The following is a 16,329-nucleotide window of genomic DNA, read 5'->3' as shown; positions in this document are numbered from 1 at the left end:
AGGCTGGAGCTTAAGAAGTAGAGGTCGAGCTTTGGGGTTCTGGCTCGAGCTTTGGGAACAATGCTCGAGCTTCATTGATTTATTGCTCGAGTTTCAAAAGATGGTGCTCGATCTCCAATTTCATACTTAGTCAAATTTATTCAACTATTTTCCGAAGCGCCTTTTCCTTTAACACTTAGAATATTTTGGGGTTCTCTTCTTTTAACATTGCTCAATCCAAGCTTTATAGGGCTCGAGCTTTTGGTACCAAGCTCGAGCTTTAGGTACTCAAGGCTCGAGCATTGAATGATGGTGCTCGATCCTTGAGGTCTGGCATGAGGCCCTGGGAGCTTGGTTTTCCTTTAAAATTAACTCTTCAGATTTCGACGTCTCATGCTCGAGCTTGAGGGCCAAGGCTCGAGCACCCTAGGTAAGGCTTGAGCACCACTAAGTAAGGCTCGAGCTCTAAAGGTACAAGGCTCGAGCTTCAATGCATTGTTGATTTTTCTTCTTTTTCTTGCAGGGCTCGAGTCTCAGGACTTAGGCTCGAGCTTTGGTACTTGAATTCTTACAAACTTCACCATCAAATTTTAGGACTTTGTGTTGTTCCATAAAAAATTTTGAATTTTCCCCTTAGCCCCACACTTAGTGTGCACATTATCCCATATAACCCTAGACCAACAAATAGATACCAATAGGAATCACGAAAGGGCAAATGAAAAGTCACCCCCAAACTTAGTCTATGGTACCTAGCAAAATCAGTAAATTCCAACACACATCAGAGTATCTAGTATATGGATTAATAACAGAGAAATATCACATGTAGCTCAAATATCAACACAAGTGTAAGATAGGCAAAAAACATGTATATAAATAAGCAGAATCAGTACAATGCTTTTTAATAATAGACTTACGACAGAATTACAGCATAAAGAAATAAATACATCAAAAATACTGCCCTAGTCTCCAAAAAGTGCCTATCTAGCAAAACAAAATACAGAAAAGCCATAGATGGCTAATTCATATGAGGTGGAGGAAGATCCATAGAAGTAGAAGCGGCAGACAGAGTGCGGCGTAGAAGCTCAGCAAGAATACTCTGCTGCTCCATCAGCATCTGACTCAGCATTATCTATCCATCCGGCGGCTCTTCCACCCTGGCATGTAACTCTCAGGCTATACTGCAGGAACTGGCCTCCTCCTCGGTGGTGCCTGGCCATCAGAGGTATCCATCTCATCTTCTGTAACCTCATCGTCATCCTCATCCTCCTCCTCTGCCACCACTGCATCTGCAGGATAAGTAGAAAGAATAGTAGGTGGAGGTGGATAAGGTTATCCATCTAACACATATGGCACACCTCTAGCCTCGGCATCCAATCGCTATTTATCCTCCCTGATCTCATCATCCAACCTCCACTCCCTGCATCTGGTCTTGGGCATATGGCCCCAAACATTGTTCCATTGAGTGAAACGATACTGAGTGAAGACTGTCATCGTGGCCTCATTCGGGAGTAATGGAACTCCTGAGATCTCCATCAGGCGAGTAATGAGCCTGGGGAACTGCAAGTGGTGGGTAGGAGGGCGTCTAGCCTCTCCCATCTCATCATAGAGCCGGCGCATCTGTAAGAACATCAGTTGGGGTATGGACACCCAATAGCTGGCATGAAATGCATAGTAAGCATCCACCATTTCTGTGCATTGCCCTATCTTATGTCCTATAGGGCAAGCATTGGCCACAAGGACCGTATCCAGAAACCAAAATTGGCGCTGCAGCTGTGACTTCCGCACCGTCTCGAGAGTGGTAGAATGTCTCCCCTAGCCAAGTGCTCTGACCATCGCCTCTCTAGATAGGCCAGGGGGAATCGGTGGAAACTGCCCCTGAAGAGCTGCGGGGCATCTATGGTGGCATCCCATAGCTCTCATTATAGCTGCACAGTCCACTGTTAGAACTACTCCCTCAACAGTGGCTGTAAAATAATCCTCGCCATCATGGGCGTCATCGCCCTCATGTAAAACCAAAGTAAAACTCACGCACTAGTCTGGGATAGGCCATCTGTGCTGGATGCCGTAGACATCCTGATAACTGACGAGCCCGCAAGGCCTCTACTGCGCAAAATGTATATCTGTGCCGCTCAAAATCAGCCAGCACAAAATCCATCTCCTGATGGATAGTGCTAAACCTCCAAGCATCTGCCAGTGCCATAGCTGGAGTCCGAACATGTCTCTGTCGCGGGCGTCGAGGCATCTCTATAACAACGTTCAAAGCCCTTACAATACCCTTCAACAACTGCCCAAGAAACCTTAAACTTGTGCTCCAAAGCTCGAGCCTCAAAGCCTATGGCTCGAGCTTTCCACTGTGTAAGGCTCGAGCTTGATGTTCCCTATGCTCGAGTTTGCTGCAAGCAATTGCTTGAGCCCAAAGATGAGAGCTCAAGCTTTCTGGGTTTCAACCGAATCAAAACTCCTCTAAATCCTTCCAAATTCGTCCGAACTAATTCCAAATCAACCCCAAACTTCTCCTCAATTACGCAACAACCCCAAACCTCCAATATTCCCGTGTTCTTCAAATCTAAGAGTATATCTGGAATTTCTGCTAGTTTGGATATTGATTCATGATTAGAAAGGAGATATTGATGATTAAATCAAGATTTTAGGAAATTTGGGCATGGTTTTGGGGCAAAATTGAAAGCTATATATAGAAAATATATATATATATATATATATAAACTGAGAGGGATTGAGAGGAAATCTTACCTTTTGATGCAGGATTTGGAGCTTGAGACGATGGAGATGAAGAACTTGAAGAGATTGGAGAGAAAAGAGGCTAGAATGAGTGAAAGAACGAGGGTTTCAAGCTCGGCACGAGGTTTTTTTTTTTATATATTAATGAACCAGAGCTCGAGCCCTAGGCTTAAGGCTCGAGCTTAACCGCTGAAAACCCTAAAGTTAGCGATGGAGCATGGCTCGAGCGTGTGCAAGCTCGAGCTTTTGATAGCTAATGCTCAAGCTTTAGAATGAAAGCTCGAGCTTTGAGGACAAATTTTTGTATTTTTCTGTTTTTTCAATTTTTATTTCTTTTTCTTAATAAACTTAAACCTAAACTAAACTAGAAATAAAATAACAATAAAAATTAAAGCAAAAATAAAAATAAAAAGAAACTACAGTACAACATACAAATGCTAAGTTTAACGTCGATAGCTTGACAGCATGTTAAGTTTAACGTCGATAGCTTGACAAAAACTGATCTCTCTAGTCCAAGTAAATAGGATCATGAAGCTCTACTGCCTCTACTGTGCCTCTCTGCACATTACCCACTATGTAGGGTTTAAGTCTCTGTCCATTAACTTTGGACACTTTTCCAGTCTTGTAATCTTGTATCTCTATTGCACCATAAGGTGTAATAGAAATAACCATATATGGACCCTCCCAACATGACTTCAGCTTTCCAGGAAAAAGTTTCAGTCGTGTTATAAATAACCAAACCTTCTTCTCGGGCTCAAAAGTCTTACACAAAATATGCTTGTCATGAAATGCCTTAGTCTTTGATTTGTGAACCTTAGCACTCTCATAAGCATCATTACGTAATTCTTCGAGCTCAGTTAGTTGAAGCTTCCTGTTAGAACCAGCAGAGTTCATATCAAAATTGAGCTTATTTATCGCCCAGAAAGCTCTATTTTCTAACTCTACAGGAAGATAACACCCTTTACCATAGACTAGACGGTAAGGTGACATGCCAATCAGAGTCTTAAAAGCTGTTCGGTAAGCCCACAAAGCATCATTTAGTCTGAATGACCAATCCTTACGATATGGCTTAACCGTTTTTTCAAGAATTCTCTTAATCTCACGATTGGATATTTTAACTTGGCCACTTGTTTGGGGATGACAGGGAGTAACAACTTTATAAGTGATGGAGTATTTTTGTACCAAAGTACGGAAATTTCTATTACAGAAGTGAGCACCCCCATCACTAATAATAGCTCGTGGCATACCAAACCGACTAAAAATGTTCGTTTGAATTAACTCAACCACAACTGCATGATCGGCGGTTTTAGTAGCCACTGCTTCAACCCATTTAGACGCATAATCAACAGACACAAGAATATACTCATTTTTATCTGACTGAACAAAAGGACCCATGAAATCAATACCCCATACATCAAAAACCTCAATGACTAAGATCGGAGTTAAGGGCATCATGTTTCTTCTGGAAATTGACCCAACTGCTGACAGCGAAGGCATGACCTACAGAACAAGTATGCATCCCGAAAGAGTGAAGGCCAAAAGAAACCACACTGATTAGCTACAGTTTTCTTTGCATTGAAATGACCTCCACAAGCTAAACTGTGACAGGTCAGAATATTATGAAAATCTCTCAGGAACACATTTACGAATGATTTGGTCAGCACAATACTTGAAGAGCTAGGGATCTTCCCAATAGTACATCTTAATCTGAGAGAAGAATTGATCTTTTTCCTACTTTGACCAAGATAAAAGAATTTTGCCTATTGCGAGATAATTCACAATATCAGCAAACCAAGGCAAATCCGTATGAGAAATCCCAAATAGCTGTTCATCCGGAAAGGAATCACAAACTGGAAGTGAAGTTGAGGTATCCTCAATCAGAATTCTAGAAAGATGGTCAGCTACCACATTCTCTGACCCTTTCTTATCCCTTATTTCGTAATCAAACTCTTGAAGCAAGAGGATCCATGAATCAAACGGGGTTTGGTTTCCTTTTAGAGAAGAGATGTTTCAAAGCAGAATGATCAGAATAGACCATTACTTTAGAACCCAACAGATATAACCTGAATTTGTCCAAAGCAAAAACAACTGCAAACAACTCTTTTTCAGTAGTGGTATAATTCAATTGTGCATCTAAAAGAGTTTTGCTCGTATAGTAGATAATATGAGGAAGTTTATTTACTCGTTGTCCCAAGACAACACCCATAGCATAATCAGATGCGTCACACATGATCTCAAATGAAGAGCCCAGTTTGGAGGATTCATGAGAGGAGCTGAAGAAAGAAGAGAGCGAAGCTTATGGAAAGCTTCTAGGCATGATTCATTAAAGACAAAAGGAGCATCCTTTGCAAGTAGATTACACAAAGGTCGATAGATTACACAAAGGACTAGAAATTTTGTTGAAATCTTTAATGAAACGTCGATAGAACCCGGCGTGCCCAAGAAATGATCCCACTCCCCTTACGGAGGTAGGAGGAGGCAATTTAGAGATCCAATCTACTTTGGCTCTATCAACTTCAATACCTCTCTCTGAAATGATATGTCCTAAAACAATTCCCTCTTGAACCATAAAATGGCTCTTCTCCCAACTAAGAATAAGATTAGTTTCCCTACAACGCTGAAGCACTAAGGACAGATGTTGGAGACAGTTTTCGAATGTGGACCCGAAAACAGAGAAGTCATCCTTAAAACCTTGAGAAAGTTTTCAACCATGTCCGAAAAGATAGACATCATACACTTCTAGAATATCCGAAAGGCATCCGTCTATATGCAAATGTACCGAATGGACAAGTAAAAGTAGTTTTCTCTTGATCCTTAGGATCAATGGCCACCTGATTATAGCCGGAATATCTGTTTAAGAAGCAATAATAGCTCTGACCAGCCAACCGCTCTATGTACTGATCAATGAATGGTAATGGAAAATGATCATTTTTAGTAGCAGAGTTGAGTTTCCGGCAATCAATACACACACGCCATCCAGTGGTGCTGCGTTGTGGAACTAATTCTCCCTCAGAACTCTCAACTACTGTAATACCTGACTTTTTAGGTACTACCTGAGTAGGACTCACCCACTTGCTATCTGAGATGGGATAGATTATTCCCGCATCTAGCAACTTCACAACTTCCTTCATATCAGGATTCAATCTTCTTTGGAGTTCCCGAGATGTTCGGGAATCCTCCTCCAAATGAATTTGATGCATGCAAATTGTGGGACTAATTCCTTTTAAATCAGCTACATTCCACCCAATAGCCTCTTTATTTTGCTCAAGAACTTTTAAAAGACTACTTTCTTGGGTACTTGTAAGATTGGAAGCAATGATTACCTGGGAGGGTGTCATTTAAACCCAAGAAAGCATACTTGAGCTTGTCCGGTAGTGGTTTAAGCTCAAGCTTAGGTGGAGACTCTAAGGAAGGAATAGGCGGAGTACTAGAAAGTAGAGGAAGAGACTTAAGTCTAGATTTCCATGGAGGAAAATCTGTGGTAGGAGTGGAGTTGAGTAATGAATTCACTTCAGCTATTGAAGATTTGATATCGAAGCCTTCATAATTGAAGTGATTCAGACAAACTTCTAAAGGATCCTTGGATAAAATAGTTGAGAGTGATTTCTCGACCAACTCATCAATAACATCAAGGAAAGAAGCATTCACTATCATCGTGGGGATGATGAACAACATTGAAGATGTTCAGCTTGACTTTCATATTCCCAAAAGATAAATCTATGGCTCCAGTCCTACAGTTAATGCAAGCATTCGTTGTGGCTAGAAAAAGATGCCCAAGAATGACTAGAATATACTTTTTGGAATCGTGGATCGGTTCTGTATCAAGAACTAAGAAATCGACTGGAAAAAAGAACTTGTCCACTTTTATGAGTATATCTTCAACAATACCTCATGGTTGTCTGACAGAACGGTCAGCAAGCTGTAGAACAACCGACGTAGGTTTTAACTCTCCTAAACCTAACTTCTCATAAACCAAGTAAGGAAAAAGATTCACACTTGCTCCAAGATCATGAAGTGCCCACTCTATCACATTGTTTCCAATGATGCAAGAAATTATAGGAGCACTAGGATCTTTAACCTTTAGAGAAGTGTTGTACTTAAGAATAGCACTGACTTGCTTAGTGAAACAAATTTTCTTAGGAACTTGGCTTTTAGATTTTCTCTTGAGAGTGTACAAGTCCTTTAAAAATTTGGAGTAGGCTGGAATTTGCTTTATAGCAACAAGCAGAGGAAGATTGATTTTGACCTGTTTAAAGACTTCCATCATATCTTGGATTTTCTCCCCTTGCTTACCAAAGTAGGAGGGTTCCTTGAGACGTTCAGGATAAGGCGCTCTTGGCTCATAAGTTGTCTCAAGGTTAGGAGCAGATGAAGAAGTGACTCCACCTTCAACTCCTGTTGTGGGTTGTGGAATAGAGTTTGAGGAAACATCCCTGGGATGTGGATTATGAATGATAGGAACAATGGGAACCCTAAGCCTCTCTTTTTCTTCCTGTCCTTTTTCAACTTGATTATCAACCACTTTACCACTCCTCAATGTGGTAATAGCCTGAAGTTGCTCATGATGAATACCTGAGGAATTGGTTTCATCAATCATGTAAATCTACCCTTTTGGGTTGGCTACTGGCTGACTAGGTAGCTTTCCGTCCTCTCTTCAAGATAGAGTACTTGTTATTTGCCCAACTTATGCCTCTAGCTTTGCTATGGCTTGTGAATGAGTATTAAGAAGTTGGGTATTGGCTTTAAGATCAACAAGAGCATTTGAGTACTTGATCCTCAAAAGTAGAATTTCTAGGAGAAGGTGGAAGATTAGGAGTTTGAGTAGGTTGATTCCTGAACTAAGGTGGACGATAAATAGCAGATCGATTGAAAGAGTTATTTTGTGGCAGAGGATTGGATGAATTTTGGTACTGTTCCTGTGATTGTGGAATAGTAGCTCCTTGACTTTGATTACGCCACGATAGATTTGGATGATCTTTCCAGCCAGGATTATATGTAGAAGCATATGGATTGTAAGCTGGTCTAGAGAATGCAGCATTCACTTGTTCTTATGGGATCTCAGATGATTGTCCCATCATAGGGCAAGTGTCAGCAAAATGGGAAGGATTAGCACAGATTGAACAAACTTCCTTTGGCAAGGCAATTTGTGGATTAGCAACAGGAACATAGCCAGATGATAAGACATAATCAAACCTGCAGCTTAATGCTTTTATTTGAGCGCCTAACTCACTAGGTTTGTCTACCTCATAGAGTTTTTCAACCTTATGCATTCCAGGTGAAGACCTAGACCTAGAGGAAGAAGCATGTTGCATTGAATTTTCACTTAAGGCCTCAAATAGTTCCTAAGCGTCAACTGGACTCGTACGCAGAAAAGCTCCATTACTGGATGCATCAACCATGTTCCTATGAGAATCGGAAAGACCATCATAGAAAATCTGTATAAAGTGCAATTTAGCAATATCAAGGTGTGGACACTTTCTTCGAAGATCATTATATATTTCCCATAAGTAATGGAACTGTTCTCCCTGGATTTGGGAAAACGCCACAATATCTCTTCTCATTTGAGAGGTTTTACCCACTGTGTAGTACTTTTTCAAGAACTCTTGTTGCAACATGTCCCATGTAGATATGGAATTTGTTGGAAGGGACTGCAACCAAGTTATTGCTTTGTCCTTGAGAGAGAATTGGAAAAGTCGCATCCTGAATGAATCATTGGTAAGAGTGGTCAACTTGGTAGTCGAACACAGTTCCAAAAATACATCCCAAGTGCGTATAAGGATCCTCTGTTGCAAACCCATGGATCATAGCAGGCTTAATCTCATAATGGGTTGTATCAGCATCAGGAAATACAAAGCACGAAGGGGAAGTATATGTGGTTAGAATAAAATGATCCCTAAATTGTGGTTGTGGAAGAACAAGTGGCACCCGTTCTCCATTACCATTATCATTATCATTACCATTGCCATTACCATTATCATTACCCGGTGCATCACGATTATCAGCCATGTTATTAGAGGAACTTCTTATTGAATTTAAATGCTTTTTAAGTTTTCTTAATTGACTAAGAGTTCTCTTTATTTCAAGATCATGCACTAAAGGTTTTGACTGAGTATGGCGAGTTAACATTCACTAATTCCACTAACCCTAATAGTAACAAAAAAATAAAATTTCCAAGCAACAGAAAACAGCAAAAACACACAGAAGGTTTTATAAACCGAAGCTTTTTATCCCTTAAGCGTCTTTGTTCTCACTGATACTTTCCTGCACTTGAAAAGAAAAAGAATTAAGGTGAGATATCAGAAAGTCCGAAGACTGGTTAACCAAAGATAATACTAATTACAAACTAAACAAATAAACAAATCTCCCCGGCAACAGTGCCAAAAATTGTTGTGTTGGTTTTTCTTTCCAATAATAAATAACCACTCGCAATAACATGAATCTTTGTAGGATAGTACTATAGAGAAGGTGTCGAACCCACAGGGAGATAAGTGTACTTCGTTTTGCTTTTAACTAATTTTTCTTGGTTTACAGGTTACTGGTTGAATTGATTGATTGGTTGTCACGATTATAAACTAAAATTAAACTAAAGTGATCGGAGAGAGAGAGGTCTTAGGGTTTTGACTTCACCACAACCTTCATACTATGGTTAACTATTTCAACTCTGGGGATTTAACAAATTATATTTCAAATGAATTGAACTCAATAATATTCGTTCAATTCGGTTTTTAAATAAAAATGTTTTATAAATTGCAGTTAACTATAACCTATCTGCGGTTAGCATGGACTATCCACCTATCTACTTTAACTATTCTAACTAATTTTGTAAACAATCCATCTTTCCTAAGCATAGACTATGAAAATATTTAGTTATAAAAAACATTGGAACACCATTACATGACCTCCATTCTTATGTTCGGGAGGGCTCCGTCGGATACCGTCCAATAAGAATGGGTTGAGAATAGATTACGAACAGTTATATCTAAGACAAGGTAATAACAATTCGAAAACTATTTAAAACATTAAAATCCAATTGAGTTGTCTCAATTGCTCATAGTCATGTAATCAGAAACATAATATATATTAAAAATATCCTAGAGTTAAAACAATCAAACTATAGTACTTAGATCGGGTTACATCAGTGCCCTAAGAGAGGAATTAGCTACCCATGACGATGCCGAATATCATCTGTGTTGTGGTCGTCTTCATCGTTACGGACGACACTTCTCTTCTCAGGATCTTCACCTTCTAAAGTTATGGAAACCCTAAAAGCCGCCACCACAATATCAACCTTCTAAATAATACGAGAAAAAGAGACTCCTTTTATCAAGGCCTGTGCCTTCTTTTATAGAAGAAAATAAAGGTTTGGTGGGCTTTTAAGTCTTCTGGACCATCTGGAATGAAATACGACTTAGAAAAGAATAATCCCGTAACTTTAAATCTGATCTGTCCTGGAAGGCTCGAGCTTAAGAAGTAGAGCTCGAGCTTTGGGGTTCAGGCTCAAGCGTTGGGAACAATGCTTGAGCTTCATTGATTTATTGCTCGAGTTTCAAAAGATGGTGCTTGATCTCTAATTTCATATTTAGTCAAATTTCTTCAACTATTTTCCTTCAACTATTTTCCGAAGCATCTTTTCCTTCAACACTTAGAATATTTTGGGGTTCTCTTCTTTTAACATTGCTCGATCCAAGCTTCATAGGGCTCGAGCTTTTGGTACCAAGGTCGAGCTTTAGGTACTCAAGGCTCGAGCTTTGAATGATGGTGTTCGATCCTTGAGGTCTGGCACGAGGCCCTGGGAGCTTGGTTTTCCTTTAAAATCAACTCTTTAAATTCCAACGCCTCATGCTTGAGCTTGAGAGCCAAGGCTTGAGCACCCTAAGGTAAGGCTCGAACACCACTGAGTAGGGCTCAAGTTCTGAAGGTACAAGGCTCGAGCTTCAATGCCTCATTGATTTTTCTTCTTTTTCTTGCAGGGCTCGAGTCTCAGGACTTAGGCTCGAGCTTTGATACTTGAAGTCTTCCAAACTTCACCATTTAAGTTCTTGGCTTGCTTTGAATGACCGGCAACGACTCTGTAAGCTTCGATATCAATCTTTTCATCATAAAGTCTCAGTTTTAACTGTTTCTTTGGGAAAGTACCTATAAACACACAATAAGCATAAATCAGTCTAACAATGGATAGAAGTATTACTTTAGGCCTTAACATACATATATTTAAGGGCTCGAATATGCAATATTCAATGCTCATCAAGGGCTGAAAACTTGTAATCTCCGATTTTACACATAGTGAAGACTTTCGCCGGATCTTAACCGAGGATGTAGGTTATTGCTGAACCACGTATAAATCTTTGTGTTCTTTGTGTGGTGTATTTACTATTTTGTCGTGATTCTTGATTTTATCTTGGGTTCACTGCGTTTGTCATAACACTCATTATAGCTTAATACTTCTTTCTTGAAGAAATTGTAAGTTTTTTCTAATGGTTGTACTATAAAATTATTCTTGGAAAAGTTACATTTTATGCACATGGCCAAAGTATTGAATATGTGTTTAAAATAAAACAAAAATATTTTCAAAATATGGATGTGTTTAGGAAGTATCAGGCATGTATTTGTGAATATCAAAATAGCGGCGGTAATCTATATGGACACGAAACAGGTACAGCCCCCTTATAGAAGCATCCATGTTTCATGGACTGACATTTCCACTGCCACTTCCATGTATTTCTATTTAAAATCTTGTGCTAGCAATATTCTATCTTATTTCCAATTTATGGTTTGATTGTATGAAATTTCCTGCGAGGGTGCTTGCTTGCTGGCATTAGAGTCATTATCATTATTAGTAAGATCGGGCTGAGGGCACACAACCCCTTCTTTGCTCCTTTTGTAGAGTGTTTCACACTTAGCTCCTCAATACTGTAACTGTATTTGTGCTCCCTTTTCTCCATGAATATGTCTTATTCGATCCTGTAACTTTTATCTGTTTCTGTAAGCATTTATCAGTGTCATGTACTTCTCTGTGTGGAACATGAGCTTTTTGGATATGTCTCCTTATTCCAAGCATGACCGAGTGAAATCTCATGGAAGAGGAAGAGACATTATTGCCACTATCAGTCCTATCTTTCTCATGTTGTTTCAATTCCATAATGAGCTTTTCCTGCAGCGTTCTTTCTGCTAACAATTTTACCGGAACGCTACCAGAAACATTCAGCAATCTAAAGAACTTAACGGACTTGTAAGTGTTAATTACTTTGACATTTATCATCTTGATTTTTAATTTTTTTTTTTAATACTCATCACTCCTCGCAGTAGGATAGATGGGAGTAAACTATATGGAAAGATACCTGATTTTATTGGGAACTGGATGAATATTACAAGACTGTGAGTATTATACTTTGTTTTTATTGATCAGCTAATCATTTCCCCACAATGAAAAGTATAACAAAATTTATTCTTAAATTTTATTGTTACCAAACGACATCTTAAATGAGATAACTTTTAATTCAATCTGTTGCAGGGATATGCAAGGCACATCCATGGAGGGACCATTTCCATCTAGCATATCCCAGTTGAAAAACTTGATTGAGTTGTGAGCACGTAACTGACAATCTAATAACTACACACTATTCAGTTTACTCGTGCATTTCAGCCAAAAAGAAAAGTTCAGAGATTTATGCATGCTTAAAGATATGTGACAGATAAACATCAATTTGATCTGTTGCATCTTAATTGTCAGGAGAATATCTGATTTGAATGGATCAATTGCAAGCTTCCCTAATCTGCGGGATATGAAAAAATTGCAAATACTGTGAGTTGAAATGGATTATAGTTCATGGAGAACATACAAGATGTTGTCAATTTATGGTTCCTTCAGCTGACCAAGTTTTTACATTTTTGTTGTGTAGGATACTGAGAAACTGCTTAATTACTGGTTCAATCCCTGAATACATTGGTGAATTGACTGAACTTAGAACTTTGTAAGTTTATCCTAATACATACTCTCATATAGGGCCACCAAGGGCTTAGCCCAAGTGGTGTTCCTCCTTCCGAATGGAAGGTTAAAGATTCGAGTCCCTAATGGGATAAATGGGTGTGTGTGTGTGTGTGATTTACCCTCCCAGAAAAAAACCAGAAAGAAAAAAGAAAAAGAAGACACTTATCCTAGAGAAGCATGGTTGTTGACTCTCTCTCCCTCTCATAGTTCTTTTTTTTTTTTTTTTTCCTGTCCTGCTGCTTATTTAATACCAAATTTAAGGTCATTCACTTAAATGGGGTAATTGGAAACTTGGTTTAGCGAGTGACTTCACTATATTGTGATTAAGGATAACCAACGGAAATGGAATAAATTGTTTTGATACCTTGTTTTTTATAATTCCTGAATCATATTGGTTTTTGAATCTCTGATTTTTATACAACTTGATGCTTAAATGAATTTGCTGATAATTTTGATATCACAGAGTTGACTTGTTTTTGCATTAAATTTATATTGCATTATATATAAATAAATATAATTATAATTCACCTATATTATTCATGTGTATTTGATGGTTATGACATTGGGCTATCCATATATATATATATATATAAATATAATTATAATTCACCTATATTATTCATGTGTATTTGATGGTTATGACATTGGGCTATCCGTTGTTATTTAAAAGTGTTGGTTTTTTTTTTTTTATACAAGGTTTGAATATTTACTGAATAATTTCCATGTAACAAGGAAGGTATCATCTGGCTAGAAGGAAATCCTGTTTTAAACATTAATTTTCTCAAACTGATGGTAGAGTCAGTGGTATATTTTCTTTGTGAATTTTTTTGTATTTTACTGAAAAGCTGTGTGGCCTATTTAGAATTATATCAATTCAGATACTAAAGGAATTTTTGGGATCCATAAGATTGAATTATTTCCCTTGTGGTTTACGTACAATTTGGAAACAATCCCTTGAGCTTGTGACAACATTTGAGAAGAGTTTATTTGTAGCATGATAGCAATCATGCTTAGGATTTTACAAAATGGTATCATTTTGGGTTTTTACTTTTTTCTGGTCATTACTCAACTTCCTTTAGTGTTTATAGACTAGGGTTTGTTTTTAACAGTTGTGTTTGAAAACAAAGTGGAATGACTCTTTCTCATTTGATTTAGATCACATGTTAATCATCTTTATATTTTTAGGAAAATTTTATCTGGCCTTGGTCACATGAACTTTGTTCTTGCAGAGACCTGAGCTTCAACAGGTTGACAGGTCAAATTCCAGGGGCATTTCAGAGAGTGGGTCTGGATTACATGTGAGTGATTAATTTTAGACTAAGTTGCATTTCTGAACTTTAATATTCTCAAGCTGGCTGTGTTCGTGTCCCTTATTGAATTTTCTTTTACTTATGAGTGAGAGAAGATAATGTATATGGATGTAGGTTTCTCAACGATAACTCACTAACTGGAGCAATACCCGATTTGATACTCAACAGCAAAAATAATATGTCAGTATATCACTAATCTTTGTTTGATTATTTTGTTACATGTATATATGACATGCTTTTTCTTACATTTAAGAATTTCATAAATTTTAAATTTCATGCTGAATTTATTGCAGTGATGTATCTTACAACAACTTCACAGAACCATCTTCAATTACTTGCCAGGCCCTGCCATCAACCGTGTAAACTTCTTTTAATTATTAGTTCTCTATCAATCTCAGTCTTTCCTATGATATGGAAATCACCCCTTTCTATATTGGCCAACAGAAATTTTGTTCACAGCAACTCATCCGAGGAAAGCAACGCGTAAGTTCCTTACTGTCAAGACACCTTAGATTACTTTGTTAAAAACCCTTCAGAAGTAATATGGGTGGCTAAAATTTTCTTGCAGAATTAATTGGTGCTTGAAGAAGGACCTACCCTGCCCAACAAAGCCCCAGTGTAAGCATAAATCATCCAAGTCTGCTTCTATGATCTGGTAATAATTTTTAGCTCATAAAACTATCTATGGATAATATTATGATTTCCACTATATATGCAGACCATTCCTTGTTTATCAATTGCGGAGGAAGCAAGACAACCTTCGAGGGGCATGAATATGAAACGGACTTTGTCTCTGAGGGTCCATCATATTTTTTTGTTTCTTCAGATAAATGGGCTTATAGCAGTACAGGGGTTTTCATGGGCAAGAGCAATGCTGGTTACAAAGCAAATAACTCATTCTCTTTGAGTTTGCCTCATGAGATTTATGAAACAGCACGCCTTGCCCCTACTTCACTTAAGTACTATGGTCTTTGCTTGCGTAAAGGCAGTTATAAAGTGCGTCTCCACTTTGCAGAAATAATGTATTCGGATGACCAGACATTTAGTAGCATCGGGAATCGCATTTTTGATGTATCAATCCAAGTAAGAGGCCAGCTTACTTGTATGTACATTTTAATCTAATTCATGACCTAATTTATTTTTTCCCTACTGATTTTTAGTGTCTGAAATTGAAACTATGTCAGCTTTTGGCTCAGATCTCTAAGTGTTAATTTGACATATATGCCAGGGGAATTTATTTCTAAAGGATTTTAACATTATGGAGGAAGCTAAAGTCGCTGGAAAGGACATCATCACTAAGGTTAAAGATGTTCACGTTAGTGGCAGCACTCTGGAGATCCACTTATACTGGTCAGGGAAAGGGACTACTGCAATTCCTAACAGAGGTGTGTACGGACCACTTATATCTGCTATTTCAGTGACACCAAGTAAGTATATCTTCTATTCCGGGTGTTCCTCTTCTCTTTCTGTGACCATGTCATGAAATTATAACCTTCTCTTTCTTTTAGACTTTGATCCTCATGCAGTACTCTCTGTTGGAGCTATTGTTGGCATTGTGGCTGCTTCATGTGTAGTCCTTGTGTTGATTTTGCTTGCACTTTGGATGAAAGGTTACTTAGGAGGGAAAGACCTTGCAGATATAGGTGAGCTTTGAAACACAAGAAACTGTACATATGATGTTCTTTTTCAATATTTGATTGCTAATGTAAGATGGGGTCACTACCTGGAAATGGACATGGCAAGTGGTAAAATGTCCTGGTAAATGTTTTTTCTTCTACAATACTATTTAAGTTTAGATTATGCATTGAAGGATTTTTTGTGGAACTGCTGAAACGCCGATACCCCTTTTGGCATCTCACAAATTTAATGTGGATTGGAATATTTAAACCATTTAAACCTCTCTCTAATGCTCATGCAGGTCTTGTATAAGAGTGCTTACAAACCATAGGGTATGGCCTATAAAGTGAGTGGAAGTATGAATAAAGATAGTATCATTTTTAAGGAGAATATAAATGATGTCATGATTAAGACTTTGTATGCATAGTAAACATAACCCCAATCTGTATTTATGCGTGTAATGTGATGAAAAAAGTAACTATTTTCTATGTGAACGTTCCATGAAAACGTGCCTGCTGATGAAAATGGAAGGATAGGAATTTGTGGCTGTAACATATCTTGGTTTATGTAGCATTGCAACCTTATGATTGGGAGGAAATTTTCTTTTTAATATTTTTTCACTTTACAAGTTTAAAATTATTTTCTAATTTACCAACGGGCAAGTGGTCCAACTGTACCAGGCCCCTACTTCCTAAA

The 16,329-nt window shown here is 38.2% G+C and overlaps 1 pseudogene; it reads left to right on the top strand.

Moving 5' to 3' along the window:
* Positions 1-16,329, top strand: part of LOC132308633 (probable LRR receptor-like serine/threonine-protein kinase At1g53430) — a 37,649-nt pseudogene that overhangs the window by 16,407 nt on the left and 4,913 nt on the right.

This window comes from Cornus florida, unplaced genomic scaffold (assembly GCF_030987335.1).
Source record: "Cornus florida cultivar Cherokee Brave unplaced genomic scaffold, ASM3098733v1 CherokeeBrave_3.0.0_Hap2_Chr05, whole genome shotgun sequence".
Lineage (NCBI taxonomy): Eukaryota > Viridiplantae > Streptophyta > Magnoliopsida > Cornales > Cornaceae > Cornus > Cornus florida.
The sequence above is the reverse complement of the archived record's forward strand: the minus strand, read 5'-3'. Positions and strand labels throughout refer to the sequence as shown.